Source organism: Cyprinus carpio, unplaced genomic scaffold, assembly GCF_018340385.1.
Source record: "Cyprinus carpio isolate SPL01 unplaced genomic scaffold, ASM1834038v1 S000006751, whole genome shotgun sequence".
NCBI classification, from domain to species: Eukaryota; Metazoa; Chordata; class Actinopteri; order Cypriniformes; family Cyprinidae; genus Cyprinus; species Cyprinus carpio.
This window is the reverse complement of record NW_024879350.1, coordinates 40,156-61,561: the sequence shown is the minus strand read 5'-3', so window position 1 is coordinate 61,561 and position 21,406 is coordinate 40,156. Positions and strand designations below refer to the sequence as shown.

At 36.2% G+C, this 21,406-nt stretch overlaps 2 pseudogenes; one reads left to right on the top strand and one right to left on the bottom strand.

The window, feature by feature from the left end:
* The first annotated feature begins 1,348 nt into the window (after nucleotides 1-1,348).
* LOC122144693 lies at nucleotides 1,349-6,098 on the top strand (annotated as a pseudogene).
* A 4,763-nt stretch (nucleotides 6,099-10,861) lies between these two features.
* Nucleotides 10,862-21,406, bottom strand: part of LOC122144688 — a 33,131-nt pseudogene continuing 22,586 nt past the window's right edge.

The window sequence follows — 21,406 nt, the reverse complement described above, 5'->3', positions numbered from 1 at the left end:
GTCGTGAATGTGAAGACTGACAAAGATTATCAATTTTATCCAACTGCTGAACTCGTCGAAATCATAATCGAATCATATATCATACCGGTAAGCTTAATGAGTAGCTACATATATTTTATCAAATGTAGGACGAGTAATTAATCTGATCTTTCATTAGCACATATCATGACACGCGCTCTGAGATATCGGACAGATGTGGTCTTTAGCTGATGACGCTTGAGCTTTCGAAACAAATGATTCACAGACTAAAAAGAAACTTTAAATATCGTACCACACACGAGATCTACGGGCCTCGAACATGATCTTATTTATTATGATTTACCTGACAATAACAATGATACAGTTTACAGTTATCAGACGGCGATTCGTTGTTTGGCGGATTTCATAGAAATTAAGGTTTTGCATTTTTTTTTTTTTCGTGTTGTTTAGAATTTGATTGTTTTCAAGAAACACCTTTCCGTACTAATTCTTACGGGGGAAATTAATAGAGTCTGACATACTTTAAAGTAAAGTAAAGTATAAAAAAAAAAAAAAAAAAAAAAAACATTGAATCCAATAATATTATAATACTCCACTAAATCTTTAAGAGCCTTATCAGAATCTTTGAGAATAATGTGAAATGAAAAAAAATTAGTTTCTTCATCTCCAGGAAGCTTTACTGTTAATGACAATTTGGTTGTGAAATGTGCTTATTTGTCAAAAAAAAAAAAAATAATAATGTTACAATGAGAAAAAAAAAGATTTTTGCAAATGCTTAAAACGTGTACGAGACTTCATGAGATTTTTTACCTTACTCATCCTTATACCATAGTAATGGTATTTTCTTCAGTCTTCTTCACATATGTTGGGTGTTAATATAGCTGTTAAAGTAATGACTTTCAGTGGAAGTGTCAAGTCACGTTTATTTATGTAGTGCTTTATACAATACAGATTTTAATAAACGGTAAACTAACTGTATTAATGTTTCAAATTTCAATCTCAGCTTTAAAGCAGCTCTGCAGAAGAAAGTAGTATCGTTATTAAGCTCAACGGAGTTCAGTGTTGATTCGGTTCAATGCTATAACATTATCAGTGTTGCAAAATTCATGGATTATTAAATGTAAAACCGCTTTACTGGCAGATTGATAATGTTTTCTGAATAGGAGCATGTGTGAGGTTAAGAGGTAATTAACTAACTGATATCCTCAGGTTTTGCTGTACAGAGCTGCACAGCTAGTGCTGTCCTACGGTGGACTGATAGTCCAGTTTGGCTACAGCTGTCACTTCCTTCCAAATGAAGGACAGGTAGTGGTGGTGGTGGTGTAGTGGGGGGGTGGCAAGGAGTACTCTAACACCGCTGCCTGGAAGTTTTGCCACAAATCTGGCCCACACAAAGCCATGCTGGTACTGGGACAAGAAGGATCTGGCCCGCACCCCCGTCCCAGTCCGATGGCATGGATCCAGCCACAGAAGCCCGGTACGACGAGAGGGAGCCCGTTTCATTTTTGACCGTCGGGACACGTACTGGGATGATATCCTGTTAATACTGCCATTTATTACCATGTGTAGTTTCAGTTCGGTGATTTCTAAAACATTGAGAGGATTTTGATATTCTCCTTAACCAATTTATATCAAGACATTATGACCACTCTGGCAACCGGAATAACATACTTTCATCGTTTTTACATGTTTCATTTCTTTCAAACCGTTTCCCAATATGTAAAGTACAACATGCTCTTGAAATCTGATTTCATCCAAAGCATTTTTTTTCGTCCTGCCATATAATGCTTCATAGCCTACAGTGTTTATAGGCTAATTTTTTAATTTTGATGGTCTTTATGGAAAATATTTTTATTATAGTGCCATCAAACGATTAATCGTGAGTAATCACATCTAAAATAAAAGTTTGTGTTTACACAATGTATGAGAATAATTATATATATTATACATAATTATGCATATAAAATACAAACACGTGCATGTTTATATTTAAGAAAAATATGCTATTTTTATATAAATAAATATATTATATATAAATATAATAATAGTAAACATATAAATGTATATACATGTTAAATATTTTCAAAATATTACTGTAAGTGTGTGTATTTATATATACATAATAATAAAACTTAGTACAAAAAACAACAAACTTTTGTTTGCAACAATGGATTTTTTTTTTGATTGCGGTTTATTAAGGTTTATTATTTTGAAGGAATTGTTATTTTAATTGAAAAAAAAAAAATCCCTTTTGCAAAATAGGGACTGATTAAAAATGCAGTAGCATGCAGCACACTGTAAACTTTAATCACATTAATTCATTTAAACATTTCTTTCTACAGGTGACCGGGGCTTGTTGTCTTTTCTTGGCTGGTAAAGTGGAAGAAACCCCCAAGAAGTGTAAAGGACATCATTAAAACGACTCGCAGTCTGCTCAATGACGTGCAGTTTGCACAGTTTGGAGATGATCCAAAGGTTTGCAACCCTTTCAACACACACATTCTCTTTCTTGTGATGATCCTGCTGTGTTAAACATGACTGTGCTTCATGGAATCACTCCACAGGAAGAGGTCATGGTCTTGGAAAGGATTTTACTGCAGACAATCAAGTTTGATTTACAAGTTGAGCACCCCACAGGCATTTCTGCTGCGCTATGCTAAACAGCTCACAGGTAAAACTAGTTTAAGACAGAAGTTTTAAGTTTCATGTTTGAATTTAAGAAATTGTCCATTCAAGTTGATTTCTTTGAAAGTGTTGCTTTGTGATGTTGCTCATCTCATTGTTTAATTTTACAGGTGACAAGAACAAAGTTCAGAAGCTTGTGCAGATGGCATGGACCTTTGTCAATGATAGGTTCGATTGACTTTATTTATTACCAACAATGACACTGTATTTTCTGTTCTTTTGTATTAAAAAAAAAAGTTCAGCTCATTACATATGATGCTCTCCTTTTACTAGTTGCCAGGCATCCATATAAGTGTTACTATAGTAAACTAAAACCATAAAAAAGTAGTTTTTACTTAAAGTTATGAAAAAAATGCAACTTATTTTATTTCAACTAACTTGAGCAAATTTTGTAACTTGTACTAAAATATTTAGAATTTAACCCAGAACCCATATAGACATTAAAAACTTGACAAAACACAACAGATTTATCAGAATTTTAACTAAACTGAAAATGAAAACACAAAGTTTTGAGGAGTAGATATATTTATATATATAATATATATATAGATATATATCATATGATATTATATATATATATATATAATCATTATATATATATAATCATCATTATCATATATATATCATTCAGATTATGTAAAAAAATGTCTTTGATCTTTCAAAGCTCCCATCATTGCAGTCAGCGGGGTGTTGCATTGCTTCAGTCAAAAGATTTTAAATAAAAAGCGCCCATCCATAAAAAAAGTGTCTCACATGGCTCCGGGGGTGAACAAAGACCCCCTGTAGCGAATCGATGTGTTTTTTGTGAGAAAAATATCTATATTCAAAATGTAATAATTCCTCATGAAGCTTCATAGACTTCTAAAGGTAAATTTTATTAGATACGTTTTTCAGGGATGCACAGTTTGTGACATTTCAACTTTCTTTGTATGCCTTTTACTCACATTAGTTGTGTTAGTGAGGGACAACAGTGAGGGACAAATTATTAATTACATTTAAAACTAGTTAATTTTGGACATAGCACTTCAGTGTTTTTATGAGCATGTTTGTGTGTACATTTCCAGCCTCTGCACAATGTTTGTCCCTTCAGTGGGAGCCAGAGATCATAGCAGTGGCAGTCATGTGTACCCCCTCGCCGGCCGGCTGTGTAAGTTTGACATTCAGGAGTGGACGTCTAAGCAGTCGTCTCGCCGCTGGTGGGGTAGCAGTTTGTGCAGGGATGTGTCCGGTGGAGCTGCTGGAGGGTAAGAGACTGCAGCAGACAGGTCACAAACCCTCTCTACACCTCTTCATCAAAAGAATGGGAACATTAACATCGTGTCATGATACACTGCTCTCTTCCAGCATTTCATGATCTCTACCCTTGTCTTGTGTTCTTCAGACATCTGCCACCAGATTCTGGATTTGTACTCTCAGGGTAAGCAGCCGATACCCCACAGCCAGCCAACGATACCCCAGCAGCCTCAGATACTGGACAAAGAGAAACCGCCACCCCCTCCTGCTGCTCAGCCCGGCCAGTCTGGGGCGCAGAACCCACCTGCTCAACCTCCCTCCAAAAAAAACTCCCGCCAAGATTAAACGCCAACATGTAAGTAAAGCATTCACAGTCAGCTCTGATATATTATAGAAAACACTCATCTGTGACCCAATTCACCTCCCTGGTTACTTATGATTTTTTTTTTTAATTGAATTAATTTTGAAAAGTTGAAATCACATTAAAGGCACAGTTTTACCCGAAAATGAAAATCTGTCATCATTTACGCTTTCTCATATTGTTCTAACCTGTATGACTTTCTTACTTCTGCAGAACACAGAAGAACTTATTTTGAAGAATGTTTATTAACCAAACCAAAACATATCTTTTTTTTTTTTTTTTTTTTTTTTTTTTTTTTTTTTCGGACAACAAACTCTTCTCAAATAAAAGAAGTTTATTTTAAATTTTTGGATGAAATATTCCTTTAAATTGTGACTTTTACAGAACCTTATAGCAGTGCAATTGAATGATCTCAGAACTCATGTTAGATCTGTAACAAAAAAATGACACTTTATTGATTTATAAAAAAAAAAAATCAGTCTTGAAGTAGAAAATTGTGAGGTATTTAAAGTTCATGTTTTATTTTGTTTTGTAGGTCTCTCCTAAAGACGAACCTAAAGCCCCAACAGGTAAATCACTCCGGACATTTTTATAGTGTCATAATAATGAATCTCGATTGTGAGAGATTATGTATTTGTCTCTCTGTCTCTGAAACAGAGCAAGTTGGGTCTAAGATACCACGCCTGGAGAGTCCTATGCCCCCTCTTCCTGTGTCCCAACCCCCAGGTGAGGTTTCTGTGTTTTGAAATAGGTGGCAAAATAAATCTTATAAAATCTTACCAACCCCAAACTTTTGAACAGTAGTGTATATACACGTAATGCAATGATGCTTGCTAATAAAAACTATAATAAAGTGACTATATTAAGTATAATGTAAATAATTGAATCTATAATGACGTATGTCCACACATAGATCGTAAGGCTCCATCTTCCATCCCGGCTCCTCCTGCTGAAGCAGAACCGGCCACATCAGCTGACATGGATCCAGCTCAGGGACCGGCTCCTCCTCTGCCCACGGGGCCCCGCCCCCTCTACCTCACCCGCCCGCCACCCCCTCCTCCCCTCCAGCTATATCATGGGAATGTCCACGTCCAGTTCGTACATGTCCGGTGAGGGATTTTCAGAGTCTGCAGTCCATGATGAAGAACTGAAGCGCCCTCCTACGCGCCCATGCCCCCTTCATTTCGGCCTCCCGTACCACCCGCACGTCTATCCACATGCAAACCCCCCACCTCCAGGCCCTCCGCCTCCAAGCACTTACCCTCCTCCCAATCTGCCCCCGCCCACCCCATCTTACCCCCCTCCAGGCTACAACCCCAGCTACCCCCCTCCGCCCCCGCGTATGCCACCAGGGCACACTGTGCCCCCTCCTGTAATGGGCTTACCGCCCGCTGGGTACCCACCTCCACCCGGCCAACCTCAGGTGCCGCTGCCGCCACACGGCATGCCACCTGTGGCAGGAATGAACAGAGGGGCGTGGATGAGATGAGAGGTGATTAAATCAGTCCTTCACATCTTGGTTTAGGCCCATGATACATGTGCCTTTCTACAATATACAGTCTGTATCAGGTTTCTATGTATTCTGATGCAGGTTTCACAGGAAGGTACAGACATTTCAGCTGCTGAGAATACCACAGACTTCCGCTTGGGTTCAGGGTTTCAGCGCTCTGTAGACTTTTTGTCCACCGATGCGATTTAAAGGGGTAGTTGACCTCAAAATGAAAAACTGTAAAAGCTGAAAAAAATGTATTTACTGTTCCTCATGTTGTTCTAAACCTGTAGTGCAAAAACAAAAAGGACAAAAAACACATCTAAAAAACGGACTATACAACTTGTGATCTAAGACCTTGGTCCATATGATGTTTTGAAGTCATATAATAGAGATGTTTTTAGCTTTTTACAAAGTTATTCTATGGTTTCAGATCTCAAGTAGTACGTGATACTTCATAGTGTTTTTTACTAGTTATGAATGTTTTTTGTATGAAAAGATCTGACATGATGTGAAGCTTCATAAAAAAAGAAATCGCAGGTTTGGAATGGCATGAGGGTGGATAAATGAAGAGCTTTCTGTTTTGAGGAAACTGTCCCTTTAAATTCATTCCCATCACCACTTACATTCCAAACCCATTTCTGTGAATTAATTATGATTTCTTGGTTGTACATATGATTTATTCTGTATTATCTTTAGAGAACCTTTTTTCAATGTTATGTATTCACTCCCCTTTGGCTTCGCTTTTTAGTTGGTGTGTTGCAGAATTCATATTATTTTTCTTAGCAACAATGAGGGAAAAATATCCCACAAATCATCCTTAGCAGTCCTTTTATTCAGATCCATTTCTGGCATCTTTGACTGACCTGAGAATCAAGTCCGTTGATTGATTGGACGTTTAGTTTCCCGTATGTGCCTTAGATTGGTTAGTATTTAATCAGTAAAGGACTTGCTATGCTCAACCACCCTGTGTTTGCCTGTTGCTCTTTTAGGCAGATAATAAAAGTCTTTCCCCCTTGTGCATTTCCTGAAGTGTCTTGTTTTAAATTGCATCACTGTCATGCTATCAATTATCAGAGAAAATAATTGTCTTTAATTAAAAAAAAAACAGATTCAGATATAAAGTGTTTAATAAAAACAAAATAAAAAAGCAACATTAAAATACACAAGGTTTAAAATTTCACATTACAAACCTTACCTGTTTCAAACGATACAAACAGGCTCCTGGATGGAACGATTAAAACATGTTTCCCAAGATATAAGCCAGTGTAAATTTTTTTAAATGAACACTTTATTTAAACTTGAATTACTACACTACATTATATTGTGTAATGTTAAACAGGGTCATTAGTTAAAATGTATTAATGAGTAAGTTTTATTATATTTGCATTTATGTTAACTACTGATCTGTTCATGATTAATTTATTATTAAATTCATGCTGTTCAGTCAGGCTTACTATTTGGTTAGCTGAAAATATTAACTTGGATAGGTTATCAGAAAACATGCTGTCTTTTCCATATCTTATATAATTTGTTATGCCTTATTGTGCATATGATATGTATTATGTATTGTGACATTAACCTACACACACACACGCACACGGAATGTCTTGCCCCATAAACATCCGTTGTGAGTGCATTGCTGTAAATGCTATTTTTGTTTTATTTTGCAAAGTAGGCGTTTACTAAGCATTATGCATCTGAAGCTAAGTATTCAAAGTGTATTATATATAAAAGTGTGGTCACAATACATTGATTACAATACGTTGTTTTTGATTTTCGGTTTGAGATGAATTTTACGATGAGGTTGTCATGTTTCACGGTGGGTGGGTTACTGGAAAGAGATGCACATCAATGAGTGTATAACCAAAATATAGCCCACTATTCTCTCTGCAGTCCAATACACAAAACCTTGTAGTTAAACTCCACCACGTCCCCAGGGGCAATGCTTTTTTTTTTTTTTATTTTATCTTGCAAGGGGGCAATGTTTGGGGGCAATGTTTTTGAGACTCTATATAGTCCACCTAACATCACATTGTGACATCAACAAACCCAGAATATTGCATTTTACCAATATCCCATCGTGCTCGTTGGCCCCAACCTCTGTGACCTATTGCTCGGACAACTGCTGCCAAAAATATACACTTTCAAATTAAACTGCATTTCATGTTAGACCATTCTGGCGGGTTTTTTGACAAATGTCATGTCTTTGACCATTTTCCCCAGCTTGATTGATTTTATAACTGGTAAATAACATAGATGTGTATATTAGATATATATAAGTTTTTAATTGAAAGCGAGGTTATTCTTGCTCATCAAGCCTGCATTTATTTGATCAAATAAATGCATAGTGTACTATTTTTTGTAAAATAATTCATGGGGTTTTGAGAAACTCCATTCATAATCATTTGTGGTCATCTCATATGATGATTCAAGTTGGCAAGTTGGAAACAGTTCTGCTGCTTGAATCTGGTTTTCTGTAACTTTTTAGATACTTTGATGAAAGAGACATGCTACAGCTCTGTTTAAAAGATAACTATTTTGTACTCCACCTACTTCGGTCCAGTAATTGGGGATCACATTTTTTTCTTTCAAACTTAAAATCAATACAAGAATGTTAAAAAGTGATTGCGAAAATATATTTAGCAGTTTTCTTTTACCTTTTATTCCCCATGCTGTTGGCAACCCTATACAGATGAGTTCTAACCTTGTAGACTGTGGACCTATTATTGTGCCACTCAAGGTGGAGGAATGACCTCCAGCTTTGAGATAACTTATGCTTTTTGTAAACACTTATATAATAGAAAACTATTATGTAAGGTTTAGCATAGTATTAACTGGTTTTTTTGTTATTATGTATATAAAAATACAAAGACACACATGCATGTATATATTTTCCACACAGACAAAATAATGTTGCTGCTATATGCTTAAATATATTTATATATAAATATGTAAGATAATATAAATATGAAATAATAATATATGCATGTAAATGTAAAATATTTTTCAAAATATGTACTGTATGTGTGTGTCTTTTATATATACATAATAAATTACACACGTACACCCACAATGTAAACAAACTTTTCTGTTGGATGCGATTAATCACGATTATCATTTGACAGCACTAATATATATGAGACTTGTTTCATATCAAAAGTAACAAAGATTATTGCGATTTATTGGATGGGATGTGCACTAAAATGTTCCATTAACTGAAAACAGGCTAGACTCGTTGCACAATTTACACTGTTATTAAACGGAATTAAATCAACATTGAACTACACTGAGCTAAATAATAACAGTTGTCTTCTGTAGACTCTCTTTAAAATTGCAGTCGTTATATTATTAAATAATTTTGTACAGTTATTCTTCTAATTGCTGTAAAGCTGCTTTAAAACAATCTGTATAAAGTGGTATATAAATAAATGCGACGACATAAAGTAATAGTTTGTTTATTGACAAAATCATCTAGTTCACTTTGTACAACCTTTTTTCTTTACATCTTTACCCTAAAATGTCTCCTGCAGTCATGCTCGCACCTATTAACACTGAAGACAGGATAAACCTCAGAGGTTTTACACAATATAAACAACACGGCGTGTAGGTGCATAGGTTCCAAATAAAACCCCATGCACAAAAGAGGCAGCACATGCCAAAACAAATCATCACAAAAAATCATGGCTTTGTGTTGAGACCGCTTCCAAAGAGAAATGGCACTTTATCTGTACAGGATCTGCTTGCAGCTGCTTTCATAAACAACAATAACAACTTCTCATGTTTGTAACAGGTGGGTCCAAACTCATTGCCAGACAACCAAATACACTCTTACTTATTAGAGGAAACACCTTTGATTTATTCATGTTAAAACTCTTTCTTTAGCCTTTACCCATTTACAATTACATCTTTTGGCTATGTTCGGAATAGCATACTAACATACTATTATCAAAATGCAGTATAATAACATATTGCACAGATATTGTATGGCACAATGCAGTGTGCTCGACCTTCCTTTTGCCAGTATATAAATCGAACTGAATTAGCTGCAATTTATTGTAATATGAAATATTTCTTGACTTTTTCGTAAGACGATGCTATGGTTGTAAAATCTGTACTCTTTTATATACTTGTCTTTTTAAAATAGTAATACTTAGCATACATTGCACAATAATCAGTATGCTAGTTTTGCATTCTGAACACAGCCACAGTATTTCATTTATAAGCATGCCTGAGCCTGAACTCAGCAGTTTTATTTGACAAAATAGCAGGAAAAAGACTCACATACATGAAACTATTAAATTAGCTGAACATCACTTGCTATATCCAGACCTTGATCACTATTTCAAGATTAATGTTTAATAATAGTTTCCTGCTGAATAGCAGGCCCTGCAGATTTTTGAGGGAAAATGGATGGAATTTAAACATAAAATGTGTTAAATGGTGCTGAAAGCGCTACACTCTTATTTCTAACTGAATGCATTATCAAATTAGCCAAAATATACTGTATAATAATACTGAAATATGCATAACTTTGTGAATCACAGGCATTCTAATGGATTTCATGAGGGCTTGTGATAATTTTTCATCCAAAACAAATGGCAATAATACTAGCTGACAGTGACAGAGAATCCCCCGGCAACAACTTCTGAAATGCTCATGAAACTTTCATGGACTGAAGTATTAAGTTGGGGCATGACGTATTAATGGACTTGTCCACTTTTTGAAACACTAGGTGCTTTAATTTAAACTTTTACCCCACTGCCATCGTCTGTTGTGCATTCGTGTGGAGGACTGCATGTGTGTTAGTTTTTGACTTGAATCTTGAGAAAGGGGCTTGAGGAGTTTTAGACTGGCAGATCACCCATCAGGGCTGAACCAGAGAGCCTGGTTAGCACAATTATTTCTGCCAGTGCATTAGTCTTGACTGTTTACGGGTCAATCAAGGACTTAAAAAGGCTGGAAAAGGACAAAACTACTGTTCCAGACATGTTATGATGTATACTTGTAATTTCCCAAGACCTGAGAGTTGTGATTGTCTAGCATGCACAGCACACCGTTTTCAAATCTGACATCTTAAATATACAAAAACAATGGATTTCAGCTGTGACCGCCAGGAACAGGGAAAAATCAGATTCAGCATGTTTTGTGCTGCTTTTGTGTCTTGAGTTGCATTGTTCAAAAAGTGTTGCGCTGTTAAGTCACCCCATACACTGTTAAGTTGGTACGTATTAAAAACAGCTACTAGAAAAAGTAAAAACACTTAAAAAGGCAACATAATAAAGTGATTTAAATCTTTTGTACTTATTTTACATCATCTTTCAGAGTCATTTTTGTACGAAGGGTACCAGACCACAGAGAGTAAGCCTTATCTGGTATCCCTCTGAAAGGAGTTAACCACAGTTTAATGGACCTAACTTTGTCTAAAAGGGTGCAAGGAAACAATAATGAGATTTCTGACATCACTGCTATGTAAAAACAAAAACATGAGGTAAAAAAGAAGAGGCAAGCTGACTGAACATGACTAGCTGCCAGTCGTAAACACTTCATGGGTCCCGTCTCTTTTAGTGTTTCTTCTCTGAATCTACATTGACCGTCGAGTAATTGTCAACTGTGTAGCAAAAGTCAAACAATGTTATTTCAATGCGGATTATTGCTTTACATGTTCACTGATTCACTAAATCTGTAAACTGGTGTGTAGTGGTCCAGTATCAATGGCAATAGTTGGACTCCAAATGATTTGACACGGATGATGGTAGTGGATGGGAACGTTTGTGTAGTCGCGAGCAGTTTCTCAGTTTGGCCCTGCTGGAGCTTTATGGTGGCTGAACAGAAGGAGAGAGGTTCCTCATGTGTTAGAGCTGCTATAGAGGACCTTTGAACTGATTCCCAGAGAGCTGCTGTCGGATGGACGGCTTTGATCCTGCCGCGTCACCGAGCTTTCGCCACACCACCTGAACACAAAAGGACGAAGTCAAAAAAACAGCCGTGCCACTTTTACATGCAGCATGCCAGTCCAAAAACCTGCATCTTATAAGCTGTTGTCATTTTCAACACTCTCCTTTTTATGTAAATTAGGCTTATATATATATATATATATATATATATATATATATATATATATATATATATATATATATATATATACATTGTATTTAATTAGGAATGAATCAATTTTATAATATTTTGTCCAAATGACAAAAACGTTTTAAAATAAATCATTTTACAAGTAAATGAATGTACAGTGAAAGACGGATTATCATTTTGAGATTTGAATTTAAAGATTACATTTAGCAAGTGTTAAAGTCTTAGGGCCAGATTTACTGCATAGGCCAATTTAGTGTGAGACCTCAATCCTATAAAAGCATTGATGGGAGTGGAACCCACTGACAGTGTGCAAATGAAAGGCCATGCCAAGCACAAAACGGGTTATGCTGTTTTGGGGCATTAAATAATGGTGCACATACCAGTAAACTGACTACTGCAAACCTTAGTAAGTCACGTTGCATGATATATTTAAATACTCTCCTCCCATGCATTTTGCATTTGAAAGGGAAACTCCATAGGCAACAAATGCATATGCAATATGGTCCGCCACAAAAATAATTGTACATGCCTTTTCATTGCTAATTTTTGACTGCGTGTCTTAAGGAAATCCTCACAGTAGTTTCTTTAATGCCAAAAGAGGGTTTGCATTCGCACAAGTTGTTAGTAAATACTTAGTGTCTTTAAGTGAGCATTAGATGATGGAAAATGTATGATTAAAAAACTAATATTAACCTTTTGTAATATTGGCTGATGATAATGATATATTGTGCGTCGCAATTATAATTTATTTACATTGTCCCTTTTTCACATAAAGTCACAGCTATTTGTTTGGCGTATCTAACATTATGTTACAATCAGCCATAGAAAGTAAGTGAAAACAAGCCAAAACACCCAGAACTCTTATGAACAGAGGTCAGAATGGTGTTGAACAGGCCAGGAGTTTCCAGGTGAGAAGGACAAAGGGGTTATTATGCTCCGAGCTGGATTTCTTCATTCACACATTCCACTGAGGGGCCCAACAAACAGATCAAACTATCATGAGCTCTGTGTACCAACCTGTCCATTCACTGACCCCTCCATAAACTACACCCACTCTGACACTTCTTTGCAAACCTTAACAGAATGTTCCATTAATGAACTGGACATTTCTGTGAACAGCGTGATTTTAATCATGGGCTGGAAATGAAGCGTGATATTGTAAAGTACTTTTATCTGCTTTAGCAAAGGGTCGACTGAATGAATGGAACGTCACATAATTGGATCGTACACGATGTGTTTTAGCAAGCCTGAGAGACCCATCCCAAAAATCAAGAAAACACTCACATTGCACATCTCCCGCACTATGGCTTTCTCTTTCTCATTCAGGTCCTCTTCACTTTCTTCTGGAAGCTGCTTGGCCAGATTATCATGGACCTCCAGAACCTGTTAATAGATGGTCAAGAGCATATCATATCATGTCATTTCAAGAAAAAGAACAAAAAAGAGGGACAAAGCTTATTTTTCATTTAACATTTTATTTGACATTCAACATTAAATTATGCTAACAACATATTTTGTAACGATAAAACAATATTAAATTAGACACATCAGATACAGATCATTTTCACCAGTCTTCTAATGTTCTAGTAAATTCAATCTGTTATCATATAAAGCAATTGTGTCTCTTCAGAAGACTTGGTTTAAAGGATTAACTTGGATTAACTGGTATCAAGGTGATTTTAGTGAATTTATGAATTCATTTCCTGATTTCATAATTCGAAGTTCATTAGCTGACACAGGTGTCCTAGCAGAGAAACAATAGATGTAGTTCATCACAGTGACTATGAACATATTTCACTGACATCTAATCAGAAAATGTTCAAACGCTTCATTTTGAACAATATATCTAACGGGGTTTTATCAATTGAAACCTGTTTTGATTAAACAACTTCTATATAGCTATTTTCTATCTTTATATAAATGCTATTTGGTTTGATAACGTGCGAAAAATGCGTATACCTTCATGGCATGAACCACAGCTTCAGGTTTCTGTACAGATGAGACGAACCCGGTGGAAGGAGACGACTCGCTGGTCTGTAGCCTTCCAGTCCCCTAGAGAAGAGAACACGTAGGGGGTCAGTTTGCTCCTGGCACACATACTGGTTAAAGGTATAATGGAAGCATACAAGTCAAGTCAAGTCACCTTTATTTATATAGTGCTTTATACAAAACAGATTGTGTCAAAGCAACTGAACAACATTAATTAGGAAAACAGTGCGTCACAAATGACAGTTAAAGGCAGTTCATCATTGAATTCAGTGATGTCATCATTCAGCTCAGTTCAGTTTAAACAGTATCTGTGACATATCTGTGAAATACTGAATACACTACTATTCAAAAGTTCGGGGTCAATAAGATTTTTTTTTTTTTTTTTAGAAATTGATACTTCTATTCAGCAAGGATAAATTAAATTGATCAAAAGTGACAAAGATCTTTATATTGATACAAAAAATATATATATACTTTTTTCTTAATATGAGCCAGGTTCTGTGACTCACTGATTTAATTGCTGGTTTGTTGAAAAATTATAATTTCAGGGTTTGTCTCACGCCTCTCCCTGTAACCACTTTTCAAACCAAACCTCCGCCTTGTAAAGCCTGAGGGCGCAAGATTAAAAACATAAAAACATCCTGCTGGAAAAATCATCTGAAAGCCCTGAAACATGGTAACTGGTTCATAGCTGGTCATTAGTGGGTCCAGTTTGGTTTAAATGGTTGACCAGCGGAAGTACAGAGAGGTAAACATAACCATTCCATAACCATAAACCATTCATGTACACAGAAGCCAAGATGACTGCAGGTAGAACTGCTTTTTAAATGCCTTTTTTCCTGATTATCTTCTTAGCAGCTACCAGAGAACTAGCTGAGCTTGTAGATCACTGTGGACCCAAAAAACATACCAGCTACAGCACATCTCCATTATCATCATGCAGTCCTGTTCTCATTGGTGTTTTACTGAATAATTCATCATCGTTAATTATCTGTCTCAACTCAGAGATATGAGGATCATTCATAATGAAAACTACATCCCATCTAAAACATTCATCTTAGCTCAACATCGCACACAGCAGCCCAGACAGCTGTAGAGGACAAAAACCCTGGCTGTGTTTAATCATTCATAGCGCATGAGGAGAGCCGGACATGATCCGCATATATTCATTCTGATGATGACTACAGATCACTCCATTTAAAAAACACTTGTGTGTTCTGCTGTGTGCTGATGATCTAATAAGCATCTAAATACACCTCTCTATATCTTTCATAACAGAGCCTATCAATCAAAGCTTCTGGAAGGAGCTCTCCATAATTTGAGATGGTTCCCATAGAAACACCATGCAGAAACCTATTTTGAAATGGTTGAAGAAAGTCGTCCTCACTCTGTTTAGACTAATAAGAGCTGACTAAAGAGGACAAACTCTAGTGTCAATTCTTAGACAGCAAAACTGCAGTGGAATACAAATTTGCATTCTTCTAATACATGTTATGTACTTTTCAATGTTAACGTCATCATGAAAATTGAAAATGAGAGTCAGTTTGTCAACAAAGAGTTTTTGATTCCGATAATGAAGATGGAATGAAAGAGATATTTAATTTCAAGTAAACCATACTGTTGATGAAAAATAAAAGGTGAACACAATAATTGCAACTGTGATGAAAAGTAATTAAACCATTCGTAAACTAAATCAGCTGAAAGTAGCTGTCCGTTAATTGTTCTATGTAACTGATAAATCATTGGCTAATTTCGCACACAAAACAATGCTGTGCAATGGTAATGTCTGATGCCTTTGTTCAATCCACACACTGCTTAGAAGTGACAATAAAAATCTATGAAAGGTCAAACGGAATAAACAGGAGGCCGACCTGTTTTCTCAGAGGAGATGCTGAGTTTGAATTTAGAGGAATTCAAGTCAAGCTCTGCATTAACGCTGTAAAGACTTTCAGCTGACAATGGCAAGATTGTTTCAAGCAAGCATGCAACATGAAACACAGAGGCGAGACTTCCTGTGCACAGGCTGAAGGCTACATGTTCAAAGGCGCATTTGCTTTTCCATTTATTCGTTCATCGTATTTTCAGCAGGTCTGCTAATTTTCCAGGGGAAAATGAAAGGGAAAAGTTTTCAAAGATAAGTGCCTTCAGTTCTATACAGGAAAAGCCTATAGCAATGTACGCCGGAGGAAAGATTTGACGCACCAAGGATCTCATTTTTTCCCACATTGTTGCTGAATAGTGCCAAACTGATTAGACTGAGGGGCCGTTCACACGACAACATTTTCAGCCGAAAATTGGAAACTTTTTATGCATTTTGCCTGTTGGTTTACACAACAACAGCGTTTTGGGGACTGAAAACGCATATTTTTACAAACGGGTTTTAAAGTGCAAGTTTTTGAAAACGCCATCATCATCATTTCCGTGTAAACATCCAATACGGGAATCTTTGAAAACATGACGTCATGCATGCATAGTACGTGTTAGGTTTGTAGACATGTGCAGTATGTGTCGATTTTAAAGGCAAGCGCGAACAAACATACACAACAATGGTGGAGTACATGGTACTGTTGCTGCTGCTCAAGAGTTTGCTAACAACCAACAGTGGAGACGCATCATACACAACATATAATCATCACTTCCCCACAGGTACTGTTTACTAACAAGGTGACATCGCCAACTACTGGCCTGGCATACATAATACAGTGTTTTTGGATGTTTTCGTGGATATGTGTAAACGTGAATCGTTTTGAAAATGTTATCGTGTATACGTGAAACTTTTAAAAAACGCAAGGGAAAAACTTTTCAGGACATATTCTTGTATTCTATCTTTGCGTCCTTTTTTTTTGACAGTATACTATTCATTTAAAAAACATTCATTATGAACGGCAAAACAAATGTAACATTTGTTTAAAATTTAAATGGACATGTTGGAATGAATTATCTCTCATTTCAAATGTGTGTGCTTGGCGCACGTTTTTCTCACATGAAGTTATTTGCATTATTTAGGACTAAATCACTTTGGAATAATAGTCACAGCACATTTCAGATGATTACAAATACGGCAAATGAACATGCTAAAATATGCTTGGATTGATTTGTATGTACAGTGACTTGGAGAAGATCACTCACATTCAGTATGGCCTCCTGCCTCTGGGGGAGTGAAGACAGCTGTGATTCTGAGTGGTAGAGCGTCATGCCCTTCCGCAGGGCTCGCAGGTCTCCCTGATTACACTGCCGAATGACAAAAGAGAGACATTATGACTCAGTGCATATAAAATATCACACTGAACTAAACTTCAGTAAAACAGAAGTGGCAAGAAAAAAGGGTGTGAAAGAAAGTTTTTTTTTAAGTCTGGAGATCACAACCAGTATGAGAAAAGAGGAGAAATGATTCATAGAAATTGGGAATATCTGCTTTAAAGGGATTGTTCACTCTAAAAATGATAGATCTGTCATTTACTCACCTTTAAATTGTTCCAAACCTATGTGTTTTTCTCAGTTGACAGCAGCCATTGACTTCCATAGTATTTAAAGAACTCAATAGCTACTGTCAACTGTTTGGTTACCAATGTACAGGTTTGGAACAAGTGGAGAGTGAGAAAATGATGACAGAATTTCCATATTGGTGTGAACAATCTCTTAAATTAAAAGAGAGAGAGAAAAAGTACTGTTTATTAACTCCACTGTTAAAAAAACAACAACAAAAAAAAAGCATATGCTGATTAGGTATGTTTTGAAGCATAGCAGCTGGTTTGTGCTTGTCATGTGCTAGTCCTTAACTGGTCATGAACTGGTTTAAGCAGGTCATGTGCTGGTCCTAAGCAGGCCCTATGCAACTAGCTCCTGCTCAGGACCAGCTTAAACCAGCTCAAACCAGCTTCCATGCTTCAAAACATACCTAACCAGCATATGCTGTTTTTTTTGCTGAGTCTTGACTTACTCTTGGCTAGCTGGACTAGCTTGAAAAATGTTATCGAAACAGATTTGGAGACGTTGGTCTTTTCTCACTCAAGCAGAGCTGTGTGTCTATTCCCTACATAGAAAATAACTACCTGGGGCTGTTTCTAAGATGGCTACTGAGTGGACATTAAAGGTCTTTGCTGGCTTGGATGTATATACTGTACACACTTATGTGGGATATTCCTACTAGATTTATTCAACTTTCATCCATGAAAGTGTTCCATTGCTTGATGCTCAGGAGATACACATTTGACTGGGTGCCGCCGTGTTTGTGTGATGGCTCATTCCTGCACTGATCAAGTTTCGAATTAGGAAGTCTGACATCAAAGTTGCATTCTGTTGCACTTTCCCAAGTGTGAAGTTTGAAATTCAGAGTTTCCGAGATGAATGGAACTCAGCACCAGAACAAACTCCCACGCAGCTTCCTGCCATCCTTTAGGAATTCTTGTCCATAGAAAGTAAGCTGGAATCTCTTCATGCTGCTATAATAGAGACACCCACAGGCTCCAGCTGGCATCATCTCTAATCACCAGTGATCCTTATGACATTTCAATGTCTTGCTTTCATGTTCCCTGAATGCATGTGATCACTATAAGAAAGACCTATAAATAACTCTGTTGCTCTCTTTTAGCAGAGGAACTGTGTTTAAGGAGGCTGCAAGGAAGAAGTGAGCTTCACATCTGCCTGCAACTTAAACAGACTGTTTAACAGACTCAAGTAAAATTCAAATACATTTGTAATTTTGATTTAATTTTATTTAATCAAAATTAAATAAAATTAAATTCACCCACTAGCCATCTATGGTATTTAGGACACCTTGATCCAGGACTGATGTACTTGTGTAGACAAGTTCTATTTTTGTTTGTATGCACTTTCTGTATAATTTGATGAAGAACACACACACACACACACACACACACACACACACACACACACACACACACACACACACACACACGCACACACACACACACGACATTCCATAGGCGTAATGATTTTTATACTGTACAAACTGTATTTTCTATTCCCTTAGCCTAACTCTAATTCTAACCCTAAACCCACCCCTCACACAAACCGTTCTGCATTTTTTTATTTTCAATCATTTTATTTTTATATTAAAATAAAAAATAAAATTAAATCAAAATTACAAATGTATTTTAATTTAACTTGATATATTTCAGTGTGGGAGGGACAAAAATCATTTAGTTGCATCATTGCATGCTATGATTTAGTTGCAGTTGTTATTTTATTTTAACATATTTTAATTATTTTGCAAACATATAATTTGCAGACCTCCAAGGGCAATGACTAGAGGGCCTCAGCAAATTTTCAAGGGGGCCACAGGATGACTTAAAAGTATTTTAATTAAAAAATGATTATTAAAATAATCAAACTCGGATCTATATTAAAATTCCAAACTATCAATAACCATTAAACCACTAACTAATAACTATAAATAACTATTGTCTTATCAGAAACATACAGTTCTTGAAACTTGTGGGATCAAAAAATAAATAAAACAAACAAACAAACAGTGGATTGTTAATTTTGTATATTGGTTACACTTTACAACAAGTTTCATTAGTTAACATTAGTTAACAACTTTATTTAACATGAACTATGAATGAACAATACTCCTACTGCATTTTTTGCCGCAATCTTAGTTCATAATAAACATTTAAGATTTACAAATGTATTATTAAAATCAAAAGTTGTGCTTGTTAACATTAGTTAATGCACTGTGAATTAACATTAAGATTTTGAACATAAACTAACGTTAACAAAGAACGTTAACAAATACTGTAATAAATATATTGTTCATCGTCATTCATGTTAATACATTAACTAATAATAACTAATGGAACCTTATTGCAAAGCGTTACCAGTATATCAATACTTTCGGTTTCTGATATTTATTGTTTGTATGTTTGATTGTTAAAAAATCAATATTCATCCTCTCTGATGTTTGTTGAGAAATGACCACACAGCTGTGTAACACAGCTCTTCTCCAACAATTCTAACAGAGATGTGCTTTTGTCTGAGAAAGACAAAGGACATAAAAACCAGAGGGACCAGATGTGGTGTGGAATTATATACAATGGGTTCCAGAAGTCAAAAGTGCTCTCTATGTTGCTTTTTTCACACATTTTTGTCTAGACATATCTTTGTTTTTAAATGAACCTGAAAGCACTGAGGAAGTGTCAGAATTCCTGTAGACTGACGTTATTTTTTATCATTGTGGCAACAAGAACGATACCTGCACTGCTGGAATGCAACCTGTTTAAAGGGCCAACATTCCTCACTTGACTGTGTTGTTGCTCTGACGACATCAGAAAAATAAATTAGTGAAACATGACTACAAGTAAATCTTTTGCACATGTTAGCATATGTTACCATCATACTAGGAATGGATATGATCACACTGTCACTCAACAACAGAATAGTCAGTTGCTGAGGTCACTACACTGTTAGGGGCCGTTTACACGACAACATCTTCAGCCAAAAACTTTTTATGCGTTTTGCCTGTTCGTTTACACGACAACGGTTGGCTGGTTTTTGGGAATGAATATTTTTGTTTTGGGGTTTTAAAAGTGCAAGTTTTTGAAAATGCCACTGTTATCGTTTCCGTGTAAACACCCAAAACGGGAAGCTTTGAAAATGGTGACATCATGCACGTGCGTAGTACGTGTTAGGTTTGTAGACATGTGCAGTAAGTGTCGATTTTAAAGGCAAGCGCGAACAAACATACACGACAATGGCAGAGTACATGGTACTGTTGCTGCTGCTCAAGAGTTTGCTAACGCTTCATCAGCAAAGTGTGGATTTACTTCACCAATATTACAACCAACAGTGGAGACGCATCATATACAACATATAATCGTCACTTCCCCACTGGCCTGGCACACATAATACAGTGTTTTTGGATGTTTTCACGGATATGTGTAAACGCGAATCGTTTTAAAAATGCTGTCGTGTATACGTGCAATATTTTAAAAACACAAATGAAAAACTTTACCATTTTTGACTACATCGTTGTCGTGTAAACGTAGCCTTAGATAAAAAAAACAATTTTTTTTAAAAAACCTTTAAATGCACCAGTAATCTTCAGCAAGGTCATTAACCAGTAATTTTACAGACATTTCTGTTAACCCTAAAACACTATGCAATGAAGTGCGACAATTAAAAAAACAGGCAAAACAACTATAAAAACAAACTATAAAAGCTGTCACTGGGATGGTATCTTTTCAAAATGAACTAATATGTAACATTTCGGTACTAATATGTACTTTTAAGGTACTAATATGCACCCTTAGGACTAAATAATACAAAAGTGTACCTTCTGAAAAGGTACCGCCCCAGTGACAGCTTTTGTACCTTTATTTGTGTATGATGGACCCTAATTATAAGGTTTCTTTATGACCGACTAGTCAACTAATCATTCAGACAACCCAAAATCTAGTTAGCTTCGAAAATATGCACAACCTTACTTTGCTGGGCAGTCACATATGATTTTAAGCAATTAAACTGGATTTAAACAAGACAGACAGTGCTAAAACACAGAGAGGTGCATTCTCTTAGAGAAGATATGGGATGATGCCCAAGATAGATAAGTGGGCATTTAT